This window comes from Bison bison, unplaced genomic scaffold (assembly GCF_000754665.1).
Source record: "Bison bison bison isolate TAMUID 2011002044 unplaced genomic scaffold, Bison_UMD1.0 scf7180017864072, whole genome shotgun sequence".
NCBI classification, from domain to species: Eukaryota; Metazoa; Chordata; class Mammalia; order Artiodactyla; family Bovidae; genus Bison; species Bison bison.
In genome coordinates, this window is record NW_011494644.1 from 6,280,333 (window position 1) to 6,292,551 (window position 12,219).

General features: G+C 45.0%; 1 protein-coding gene and 1 non-coding gene across 2 annotated transcripts in view; one reads left to right on the forward strand and one right to left on the reverse strand.

The window, feature by feature from the left end:
* The window catches only part of PRKCB (protein kinase C, beta), a 476,951-nt gene that overhangs the window by 41,578 nt on the left and 423,154 nt on the right, over positions 1 to 12,219 (forward strand). The gene's annotated exons all lie outside the window — the stretch shown is intronic.
* TRNAE-CUC lies at positions 2,103 to 2,175 on the reverse strand. The gene has a single exon. It is a non-coding gene; the product is annotated as a tRNA-Glu (tRNA).

Here is a 12,219-nt window from a genome sequence, read left to right on the forward strand (position 1 = left end):
TTACTGTTACTGCTGCTGCTGCTGTTACTGAGTGAAGCGTGAATCTGCTCATCTACCGGCAGTAAAGCCAACCTACGGACACCGGGCTGTGGTGAAGGAAAGTGCAGAGCTTATTGCAGGGCACCATACAAGGAGTCCGGCACAGCTAGTGCTCAGAAAGCCTGAGCCGAGTTCCCAGTGGGGTTCAGCAAGGCAGTTTTAAAGGCCAGGTGAAGGAGAGGTGTCCCAGGGAATATGATTGGCTCATGGGCAATTCTCAGATTGGTTGATGGTGAGGTAACAGGGAAGTGTCACAGGGGCTAACATTACCAGTCTTTAGGTGCCAGTAGGTCTCAGGGCTGTGCTCATGGTCATCAGGTAGTTAATTTCTTCCATTTGGAGGGAGTTTTAGCTTCTGTAAAAAGCTCAGGAATTGTGCATCACATACTGTTTTCTAGGAATTTCAGAGAGGAGCTTAAAGCAAAGGTGTGGGGAAGGGAGTCTGTCCCGGAAAGGCTCTATAAGGGTCTTATTTGACTACCCTGCTGCTACTACTCCTGGTATTTTGGTTGGCCGAAGAGGAACTCAGACCTTATCATAGAAGTAAACAGCTTTCACTCCCAGCACCACCATTACCAATATCCCTTTGCATCCACAGTGGTCATGGGAGTTGTTATATGACAGCTTAGGAAGGAAGTATGATGATTTGGGTCTGAGGCCATGAGGGGAGGCAGGAATAACAGGGGTGATGAGAGGATGTCATGGCATCTGTATCTGCTGGACTCCACAGAATGGGTTTGTGCCCCCATCATTAGAAGTGTGAAGAACATGTGCTATAGAATTGTTTTTCAAAAATCTTTTCTTAGGAGGTGGGTGGCGTATATAACACACAGAAAGAAAAATTCATGATTTCCCTGGTGGTCCAGTGGTGAAGAATCTGCTTTCCAATTCAGGATACACGAGTTTGATCCCTGGTTCACAAACTAAGATTCCTCGTGCTGCGGAGCAACGAAGGTACCACAACTACTGAGTCTGCCTGCCACAACAAACAAAGACCCAATGCAGCAAAAAAGAAAAAAAAATCATAAAATGTAAGTGGACAGCAAGAAGAATTGCTATAAAGCAAACACTCATATGGGGCTTCCCTGTTGGCTCAATGGCAAAGAATCTGCCTGCAATGCAGGAGATGTGGGTTTGAGTTCTGGCTTAGGAAGATCCTCTGGAGAAGGAAATGTCTACCCATTCCAGTATTTTTGCCAGGAAAATCCCATGGACAGAGGAGCCTGGAAGGCTACAGTTCATAGGGTCGCAAAGAGTCAGACATGACTAGCAACTGAGCATCCATGCATGCAAAGACTTGTATAAATAACCACCACTGAGATCAAGAACTCGAACAATTAGCCCTCTAAGAACCAGCCCCCATATACTTCTTTACTTTATAAACCTTTTCCTTCCCGCCTTCCAAAAGGAAACCATGTTCCTGAGTTTTTGGTAATCACCCCTTTGCTTTTCTTTGCAATTTTATCACCTTAGAATGAATCTCTGAGTCATGTCATTTCATTTTGCTTGTTTTTGAGCTTTATGTAGATTTATTGAAAATACTTTTTTTGTGGGTATTTTCTTTCACTTAACTTTATGTTTGCGAACTGCATGCATGCTATTGTGTGGAGTGCAATCTCACTGTTCTTTGGCCTCCCATCCACTGTGTAAATTAACCACACTTTTTAAAAAGAAGCTCATTCTACTGCTGAAGGACAGCAGGGTTGTTTCCAATGCTTGGCTTTTACAAAGATGCTGTCTGTAGGACTGTTTTCTCTGAGAGCAGTTGCCGTGATGCAGCGACGGGAAGGGCCGCTCGTGTGCAGAATCCACTCTCTGTGGGGCCCGGAGACCTCTCTGCATCGTGAGCTTTGGGAGGTGGCACTCCAACGCCAGCGCATTCTCACACGGGACACTGTCCGCTAGTGGTTCCTTGATGTGGCTTCTTGCATCTCAGTCTGAAGCAGAGAGAAAGAACTTGGCAACTTCTGTGTTTTCAGACTGCAGCGGAAAACTCGTGTGTGAGTACAGATGAAGTTGCTTTTTATTTTTCCTGCCATGCTTTGTGACTTGTGGGATCTTAGTTCCCTGACCAGGTATTGAACCTGGACCCTCTGCAGTGAGAGTACAGAATCTTAACCACTGGACTGCCAGGGAATTTTCTAGATGCTTCTCTTTGGATATAGGGATGGGGTGAGGTGATAGGCTGAGAGGAATTGTAATTTGGGTTTAAGTGTAAATGTCCATATAGTGAATCCACTGTAGCCTCGTTATGTCACACCTTGTTGACTAGTGGGGAAGGGGCTCTTGTCAGAGCACCTTGGTGGGTGAGTGTGTTACTCGCTGGGTCTCCGATGGGTTTTTGTTGGTGGCACTGGAGTAGAAGGGCCTGCCCCCTTCCCGCTGACTAATCCTTCAGCTGATACAGATCATCAAGATGATACTAGAATGAAACACTCACATCTGTGCAGATCAGCAACGACTGGTGGTGATTTTGCAGGGTCTGGAAGAGCCGCCTTGTGTGAGAGAAACAGGTCTGGCCCCATGCATTGTGTAAATGAAGCAGACTTTCTTTTCTTGCCTCTCTCTGTTTCAATGAAGATCATCTTCCAGAAGCTCCCAGTATCCTGGTTTCATAGATCCAATTATGTGATCCAAACTGATTACATGCTTACGTGTCAGGCACTGGTTGAAGTACTTTTTATGCATGTGTATTTACATCTCAAGCATCACTCTGGTGAGGAAATGTGTATTGGTCAGCTTTTGCTGTGTGACAATCCCTCCTCCCTCAAAGGTAATGTCTTAAGATAACAAACATTTCTCACATTACTGTGGGTTTGTTGGGGGTTTATTCTGACTTGGGCTGGCTTGGCTGGAGCTGGATGGTCTAGGAAAGCCTCACTCACATGTCTGGGAGCTGGCCTGATGTCAGCTTGGATGACAGTCACATGCCTCTCATCAATCAGCCCACACTTGTTCACATAATGGCGGAAAGGTTCTTAACAGCAAGAGAGAGTAAGCCCTAATGTGCAAGCACATCTCCAGCTTCTGCTTGCATTGCATTTGCTGCTGTCCCATTGGTCAAAGCAAGTCACACAGTTAAAATTAGATTATGGAAGAAACCTCCTCAAGGTACGGCAATCAATTCACTATAGACTCTTATCACCCTCATTTTACTGACGAGGAAACTGATGCTTAGAGAAGTTAAGGAACTCACCCCAGCTCACACAGCTCCTATTGGGAAGAGCTCAGCTTCAAATCCAGGTCTATCTGGTGGTTAAGTTGGTACCTCAAGTTCTATTTATATTGCCTCCTTCCTCAGACTTGAGCACTCGTGTCCCAGTGCATCAGCTTCAGAGAGGAGCGATGAACTCACTTAACCAGCCTCCCCCAAAGGGCCACTCAATCACAGAGCCTGGCAGTTGCCTTTGCAGCCAGTGGGGCTTAGCATCCTTGCAGCTCTGGAGAAGAAATCCTCGTGAATCCAGCTACTGCACTGGATTCTCTCCCTTGGATTAGTTTTGGGCGATCACATTCCATTGAATGTAGGAAATAGATGGAAAGAATAAAAGATGGCTGGAGAAATGGGCCATTTCGCCACTCATAAATGTATTAGCTCAATGGGCAACCATTAAACACCCGCTGTGTCTGAGCTAGATCCTGATTGCTCAGGAGAAGTGCAGACAGGGGAACAGTTATTCTCTAAAGTGCTGTTTTCAACAATGTGTGTTAAAGTAACGTGTTGACGTGATGGTGCTGTTAGGTAGTCAGAGCAGGAAAAAAGGGGAGTCCAAAATGGTGGTTAGAAAGCGGATGAAAAGGAGAACAAAGGAAAAGTCCAAGGACTGGAGTGGGAACTTCTGGTGGGAAAAAAGTGCCCCCTTCCTGATCAATGGCAGATATTGATGGGGCCCACATGGGGTCTCACTGATAAGATGGGTTTGCCGACCTCGCAAACAAAGAATAAATCACAGTGATCCTTGAGACTGACCAAATTGCCCAAATGGCATCCTATTACCTCACTGGTGCCTTTCTTCTCAAAGCTGCGAGACCATCAGATTCTAGACCTCCGGCTACTTGACCATGCCTCCAGAGGATTTTGCACTGGTGGGGTTTTTCATTGCAGCCCCGCTGGCTGCAAAGGCAACTGCCAGGCTCTAAGAAGGAATCCGTCAGAAAGGGAGGATGCTGGTTCTCCTTAAGGGCCAGTCACCCTCTGTTTTCCCTCTAATAAATTTCCCTTTTCTTGCCTGACTGCCCAGCTCGCTCTCTTTTTCTCTGTGCTTGCCTTACATATATGAGCCTTATTTTATGTATTCATGAACCAATCAGGTTCCAATGGGGAGGAGACAAAAAGTATTAAAAAAGGGAAGCCAAGACAGGTTGAGGCCACTCCTTTGGGGTGGCCTGCCCTCACTTCTCGGGGTGTACGATCTTCTGTCTGCTTAATAAACTCTTGGGCTGTTGCCGGGAGCTGGCATATTGCATATTGAGTGCATATTGCATATTGAGTGCATATTGCATATTGAGTGCAGCACTTTCCACAGCATCATCTTTCAGGATCTGGAATAGCTCAACTGGAATTCTATCACTGTCGGGAGCCAGCGTGAGGAACTCCACCCGTGGCAAAGGTCATGAGGAAGGAGGCTTGGCATATGCAAAGGCGGGATCCAGCCTCAGGAGTCCCCCTGGAAATTCTCGAGCATCTACCCCCAAAACCAGAGTCTGCCTGCTTTCTGCTTTGTGCTTTCACCTACACCTCTGACTTTACGGGGGGCTATCTCTCTCTGAAAAAAGAGTTAGCTTACAGCTCCAGTTAATAATTCCTGGGTGTGACAGTGTTTCAACCTACAAACTCCTTTGGAAATCCTCTAGCCTGCCTGAATAGGTTTTTCCGGCCACATGTGATTGTTCAGAGCCTCCCAACTGTGAGAGGCAGGAGATGTTCTAAACTGTCTAAACACAGATTCCTTTGAGTAGTTAAAAGATTGATTAGAAATTGTACTGGTGAAGGGTTTTTCACTTATTGGGCCAGTGTTTGCTGCTAAGTCTCCATACTCCTTACCTACTGTGTCCTTGGCAGTGTATTGATTAATACAATGGGTGTATAGAAATGTAAGTAGTAGCCTCAATGTTTGTAACCTTGGACCCTTGAGTTAATTCTTTTCTTGATTGAGCCCACCTCACCTTTGCAGTATAGGAATGCAACTTTATCCAATGCTTTTTGGAGGCTGGCGCCTGACTTTAGAATAGTCACCTTTAGAGAAAAATAAGTTTCTTAAAATGTTAACAGGCTTCCTGGCCAGAAGATGATGTAAATCACCTGAACTTTTGCATATGATAAGTTTGAAAGCCTGGCTTCGATTAGGACCAGGAACTGCTGTCCTTGCATGACTCCACCCCTTCCCCCATTATCCTCTATGCACAACTTAAGGTATAGAACTACTTTGGAAAATAAAGTACGCCCCTTTTTTGTCCACCGAAATTTGGTCTCCCCATGTGGTTCTTTCTTTCACCTTCTGGCTGAATTTTTCCTCTGAGGCGGGGAAGCTCGTCAAGCCTACTAATTTTGCCTGGGCTTCTAAGATCTGACCGGGGAGGCCTTAGTGTCTCCTCTCCTTCGGGAGAACGGGAGGACGCCTTCGGCCTTTGTAGATGACGTAAATTCCCTGCTTTGGAATTTTATTCAGTCTCTTTTCTTCACTGAATTTTCCTACTGAGTTATCCTTGTTTCAGCCGCTTTTCTCCACTGAATTTCCTCACTGAGCTATCCTCATCCTATTACTCTTTATACCTTTGATAAATATTTAAATAAATAGGTCGCCTACGCCGTCTCTCCTTCGAATACCCTGGATCAGCCGGGGCTGGACCCTGGCAGGCTGTAACCGAGCTGTAACACTGTTGCATCATTTCAAAGCTTCGTTGTGATGAGACGGAACCAAGGGAAAGGAACACACACCCCCGACAGTGTTAAAGACGAGAGTCCCCAAATGAAGTCACTTGTGCGACCCTATGGACTGCAGCCCACTAGGTTCCTCTGTCCATGGGATTCTCCAGGCAAGAACGTTGGAGTGGATTGCCACTTCCTTCTCCAATACCAAGCCCCATATCAATCAAACCAAGACCTAATTACAGATTCGACTCTCCCAGAAATGGAATCTTACCCCAGTCAGTCAGAAATTGCCTGATCAGCATTAATTAGGCGGCCCGACAGACCCCTGACATCGGCTCTGAGGATAATAAGCTTGATCCACTTTCTACCTAGTGCAGCTTCCTTGTTCCTGCTCCCTTCTGCCCGCAAAATCTCTTGCCTTGTCTGTTCTTTGGAGCTCCTTTCTATCCGCTAGATTGAATATTGCTTGATTCGTGATTTGTTGAGTTGAATTTTATTTTTTAACAATGGATATCAAGAGTGCTTTTGAAATGTGGTGCTGGAGAAGACTCCTGAGAGTCCCTTGGACTCCAAGGAGATCCAACCAGTCCATCCTAAAGAAGATCAGTCCTGGGTGTTCATTGGAAGGACTGATGTTGAAGCTGAAACTCCAGTACTTTGGCCACCTGATGCAAAGAACTGACTCATTAGAAAAGACCCTGATGCTGGGAAAGATTGAGGGCAGGAGGAGAAGGGGATGAGAGAGGATGAGATGGTTGGATGGCATCACTGACTCAATGGACATGGGTTTGGGTAGACTCCGGGAATTGGTGATGAACAGGGAGGCCTGGCGTGCTGCGGTTCATGGGGTCACAGAGTCGGACACTACTGAGTGACTGAACTGAACTGAACTGATCAAGACTAAGATGAAAGACTCTTAGACCTGGAAGCTACAAGATGGTAATATCTTAAGATTCAAGAGAGGTGGGAGAAGCAGGACATCTTTTCATAATACTGCTAGTGCAGACAGCCTCTTGTTAGATTGTCAGAACCTGTACTCAGGCAGGAGATAGATGGGTCCCAGGCTGAGCAGCTGGAGTTTCTCCCTTGTGGACATATACTCCGTAACAGCAGGAGAGAGGAGCTGAGCCCTGCCCACGTAAGAGATAAAAGACCACTTATACCTTATTCTCAAAGTCAAGGAGACCTTACCAACTACACATGCCCAGAAAAGCTCTTTGGCGATCATCATCTCGTAGTTAGTGATGTCAAACCATCCATAAACTTCTTTGCTGGATACCATCTTGGCTAAAAATGTGTGCACACACAGGGGAGGACCTTGAAATAAACCGAATACAAACTCAGATCCAGGAAAAGAGAGATGATTGGCCAAAGGAAACCCAGAAGAAATGCCCCATAAAAGTGACTCAAACTACCACGAGGGTGTGACTCTGATCCACCCAGGTGTCCATCCACATGTACTCTTTTTTCCACCCCAGATCAGTTCCAGCTTCTATGCATATTTGAGCCCACTATCTCTTTTTAAATTTAAGGTCTACTCCAAAAGGACTTTTTTTTTTTTTTTGATGACTCCAGGAGAATGGGGTGAGCAGGCAGGTTTGGGGTAAGGATTGGAAGAATAAAATATCTCCAAACTCCATATTAGATTTGCAATCAAGCTGAAATTCTCAGTCCCCCCTTGTTATTTGTAAGAAACAAATGAAAAAAAGTTATTTGCAAGAAACGAAGACCTAGATTTGCATTTGAATGTGGTGCCAATCAGTGCTCATTAGCGGAAATACAGTGCGGCAGCATTAGCAGGAAGGCAGCTTTGGCAATCGCTCATTAACTTTGTAGATTCCAATAAGTATTCTAAGGGATGCTTGGTGTCTGATGAGATCCAGAGGCCACGATCATTTCCCGCCGTTTCTCCCCAGGGAAAGGCAATTTTCAGCAGGGATAACTGTAGCCTCCTCTTCCTGCTTTTCACTCACACATGCCTCAGACTTCCCTGTGCTTCTAGGGCCATAGGATGTCAAAACTTTGAAGGACTGTAGGCCTAGAGAATCCCGTGGACAGAGGAGCCTGGTGGGCTGCTGTCCATAGGGTCACACAGAGTCGCACACAACTGAAGCGACTTAGCAGCAGCGGCAGGCATTTCTTGGTTAGGACATTACTTATGAAAAAAGTGAGAAGTCAGGAGAGAATCTGTTTATCACACACACTCCCTTTCTTCATTGAAAAGAAGGACTCTTGATGGGCTGAGGGCAGAAAGGAAGCACACTGTGGGGCCACCACTTTGTGGAGGATCCCGGATAAGACTTTCAAAGGAGAGCAGACCTCTCTCTGTCTGAAGGGCTGGAGAACTGGGCAGCCACAACTTTGGCCTTCAAGAAAAGTAAGCAGCTTTTGGCAAGAAAGAGCTCTCTGCAGGAGACCCTCTTGTCTTCTCACTAACCTGAAACCAGGCAGCCCCATGCTCTACTCGTCCTGGTCTTACCACACCTCTCAAATCTCTTGACCACACACTACCTTGCCTAGGAAAAGAAAAAGCACAAGTTACCAAACTTGTACACAAGCCTGAACAAAGTGGGGATGACCGTGACTCTAACCCCCTGACCCCATCTCAATGATTAACCGAGACCACCTCCCTTTTCCCCTTAAAAACTTTTACCTCTGAGCAGAATCTTTGGAGATGGTTTTTGGGGACTCTGAGTCCACCATCTCCCAGGATTGCTGGCATTCTGATTGAAAGCATCTTTCATTTCTCCCAACACCTCTCTCTCTCCCCCTCTCTCTTTCATACTGATTTTCAAGCAGCAAACAGCCGTTGGGTAACAGACTTGAGAGATTAACCGGGTCTCAGGGGCTCACTTAACTAAGGGAAACTTCTTAGCCTCTAGGTGTTAAGGGACCTCCTAGGGCAATAGCAAGCACATAGGAGCTCAATAAGACAGTGGCTATAAACCCAGATGTTAGAATTACATGAACTTCGGTTCAAGTTCCAGCCTTTCCACCAGTCTCCTATGGTGATTCTTGGGCACATTTATGTTTGAGAACTGCTGAGCTGGCCTGTCCTGTTTCTGACAGTTCATGCTCAACCCCAGGTGCTTGTACTTGAAGAGGGTGACTCCCAAGGTGAGGGCCACTCCTGTTAGCAAAGTGCAATGAAAATTTAATTTTCCCTAGACAGCAAGCATTGTTTTTCTTTTGTAATAGAACTTGCTTTAAAAATTTTTCATCTTTCAACTACCATCTGTACTCCATGAGATCTCGTTCTTCAGGGGTGGTGGCCTCTGCCCCCAGGAAGTGGCATAATTAGTCTAAACAAACTACGTTTTCCTATTCCCTCTACTTAATGATGGGCTTAGAGGTGGAGACATGAGGCATTTCTGGCCAATGAGACATGAGTGGCGACTGTACTGGGGCTCCCGGTAGAGGTTTTCCTTGTTGATCAAGAGGAGACAAACAGGGAAGAAACAATCCCTCTCCTAACTCTGGATACTGTTGTGAGAAAATGCTGCCTGGAGCTTGGGCAGCCACTTTGAGGTCATGAGGAAGCTCCTAGGAAAGGATGGTAGAATGGAACAGCAGAAAGAACGTGGACTTGATGGATGTTACAGAACTGCTGAATCCATCAGCTTTGCAGCCATCATTTTATTATGTGAGATAATTACACTCCCTCAAAGTTTAAAGACAGATCCATTGGTAGGTTTATTGCTGCTGAAACTTTCATAAAAAGAGAGATGGAGATGTACACTCTGGAGGCCCGAGAAAGGAAGTTCTGGGAGAAGGAGACCCTGAGGCCAAAACAGCAAGTCTAGGATCTGGACTGTATCTCTACAGTGGCGTGACCTTTATACTACAGTGTAGGGGCTAAAATGGAATCAGAGTGCCTGGGTTCAAAGTCCAGGTCCACCACTGAACTATGCCATCTTGGGCAAGTTGTTTAACCTCAGTTTCCTCATCTGTAAAACAGGATCATAATAGTACTACACAGTAGGATTTAAAAAGCTTAAATTAGTCATCTGAAGTACCTAGTCCATGGTAAGTACTACATAAGTATTAACTATCAGGTGAGGAATACTTAACAATCACCTTTGTTTTTTCCTTTATATGTTATAACTTACCTTTGTAAAAAATAAACTTTTTATTTTGAGATAATTATAGATTCATACGCAGTTGTAAGTAAACATATAGAGAGATCCCATGCATTATGTACCCTGTTTCTCCTGATGGTAACGTTTTGCAACGGTCTTGTACGATGTCACAGTCAGAATATTGCCATAGCTACAGTGAGGAAATAGCCATTTCCACCACCACAAAGATTTCTCCTGTTACACTTTTATAACCACATCTACTTTCTCCTCACCTCCACCCCCGTCTTAATCTCTAGCAACCACTAATCTGTTCTTCATTTCTATGATTTTGTGATTTTAAGAATGCCGTATAAATGGAATCATTTAATAGGTGGATTTTAGTTTCCCTGATAGCTCAGAAGGTAAAGAGTTTGCCTGCAATGCAGAAGACCTGGGTTCGATCCCTGGGTTGGGAAGATCCCCTGGAGAAGGAAATGGCAACCCACTCCATTATTCTTGCCTGGAGAATCCCATGGATGGAGGAGCCTGGCGGGCTACAGTCCAGAGCGACTACAACTTTCAGTATGTGGACTTTGGGGTTTGGCTTTTTTTCACTCAACATTGTTCTCTGGAGATTCATACAGGTTGTTGAATGTATCAAGAGGTTGTTCCTTTTTACAGCTGAATGGTATTCCCTAATGTGGGTAGTCCATGGTTTGTTTAGCCATTTATCTAGTGAAAGACATTTGGGTTATTTCCAGTTTGGGGCTATTATGAATAAAGCTGCTGTAAATGTTCTTGTAGAGATATTTGTGTGAACATAAATTTTCATTTCTCTGGGATGAATGCCCAGGACCACAATTGCTGGGGTCGCATGGCAGTTGCATTTTTAGTTTTTAAAAGTAACTGCCAAATTGTTTTCCAGAGTGGCTATAACATTTTACATTCTCACTAATGATGTATGTTTCATCTTTGCCAACATTTGGTGTTGTCATTATTTTTCATTTTACTTATTTTGTTAAGTGTGAGGTGATATCTTACTATGGTTTTAATTTGCATTTCCCTCTTTCCATGTTCTTATTTGCCATCTGTATCTCCTCTTCAGTAAAATGTCTCTGCATATCTTTTGCCCATTTTCTAATTGGATTGTTTGTGGGTTTTGTTGTTGCTGAGTTTTAAGAGTTCTTTTTTTGTTTTAATATTTATTTACTTACTTATGGCTGTCCTGGGTCTTTGCTGACGCATGGACTTTTCTCTAGCTGTGGTGTGCGGGCTTCTCACGGCAGTGGCTTCTCTTGTTGCAGGGCACGGCTCTAGGGCAGGTGGGCTCAGTAGTTGTGGCTTTCTGGGCTCTGGAGCACAAGCTAAGTGGTTGAGGTGCACGGGCCTAGTTGCTCCACGGCATGTGGGATCTTCCAGGATCAGGGATCAAATCCATGTCTCCTGCGTTGGCAGGCAGATTCGTTACCAGTGAGCCACTAGGGAAGCCCGAGAGCTCTTTATGTATTTTAGATACTCATCTTTTGGTGGATATGTGTTTGCAAATATTTTCTCTTGTTTGTAATCTGTCTTTTCATCCTCTTCAGATCAGATCAGATCAGTCACTCAGTCGTGTCCAACTCTTTGCAACTCCATGAATCGCAGCACGCCAGGCCTCCCTGTCCATCACCAACTCCCGGAGTTCACTCAGACTCACGTCCATCGAGTCAGTGATGCCATCCAGCCATCTCATCCTCTGTCGTCCCCTTCTCCTCCTGCCCCCAATCCCTCCCAGCATCAGACTCTTTTCCAATGAGTCAACTCTTCGCATGAGGTGGCCAAAGTACTGGAGTTTTAGCTTTAGCATCATTCCTTCCAAAGAAATCCCAGGGCTGATCTCCTTCAGAATGGACTGGTTGGATCTCCTTGCAGTCCAAGGGACTCTCAAGAGTCTTCTCCAACACCACAGTTCAAAAGCATCAATTCTTCGGCGCTCAGCCTTCTTCACAGTCCAACTCTCACATCCATACATGACCACAGGAAAAACCATAGCCTTGACTAGACGAACCTTTGTTGGCAAAGTAATGTATCTGCTTTTGAATATGCTATCTAGGTTGGTCATAACTTTCCTTCATCCTCTTAACAAAGTCTTAAAATCTTACTCAAATATTTCAGAGGCAGATAATTTTTGAAGGAGAAGGAAGGAAGCAGGAGCTTAGGTAGCTTAGGTATCAGATAAGCATTAATTAATTAATTAGATAAGGTATTAAT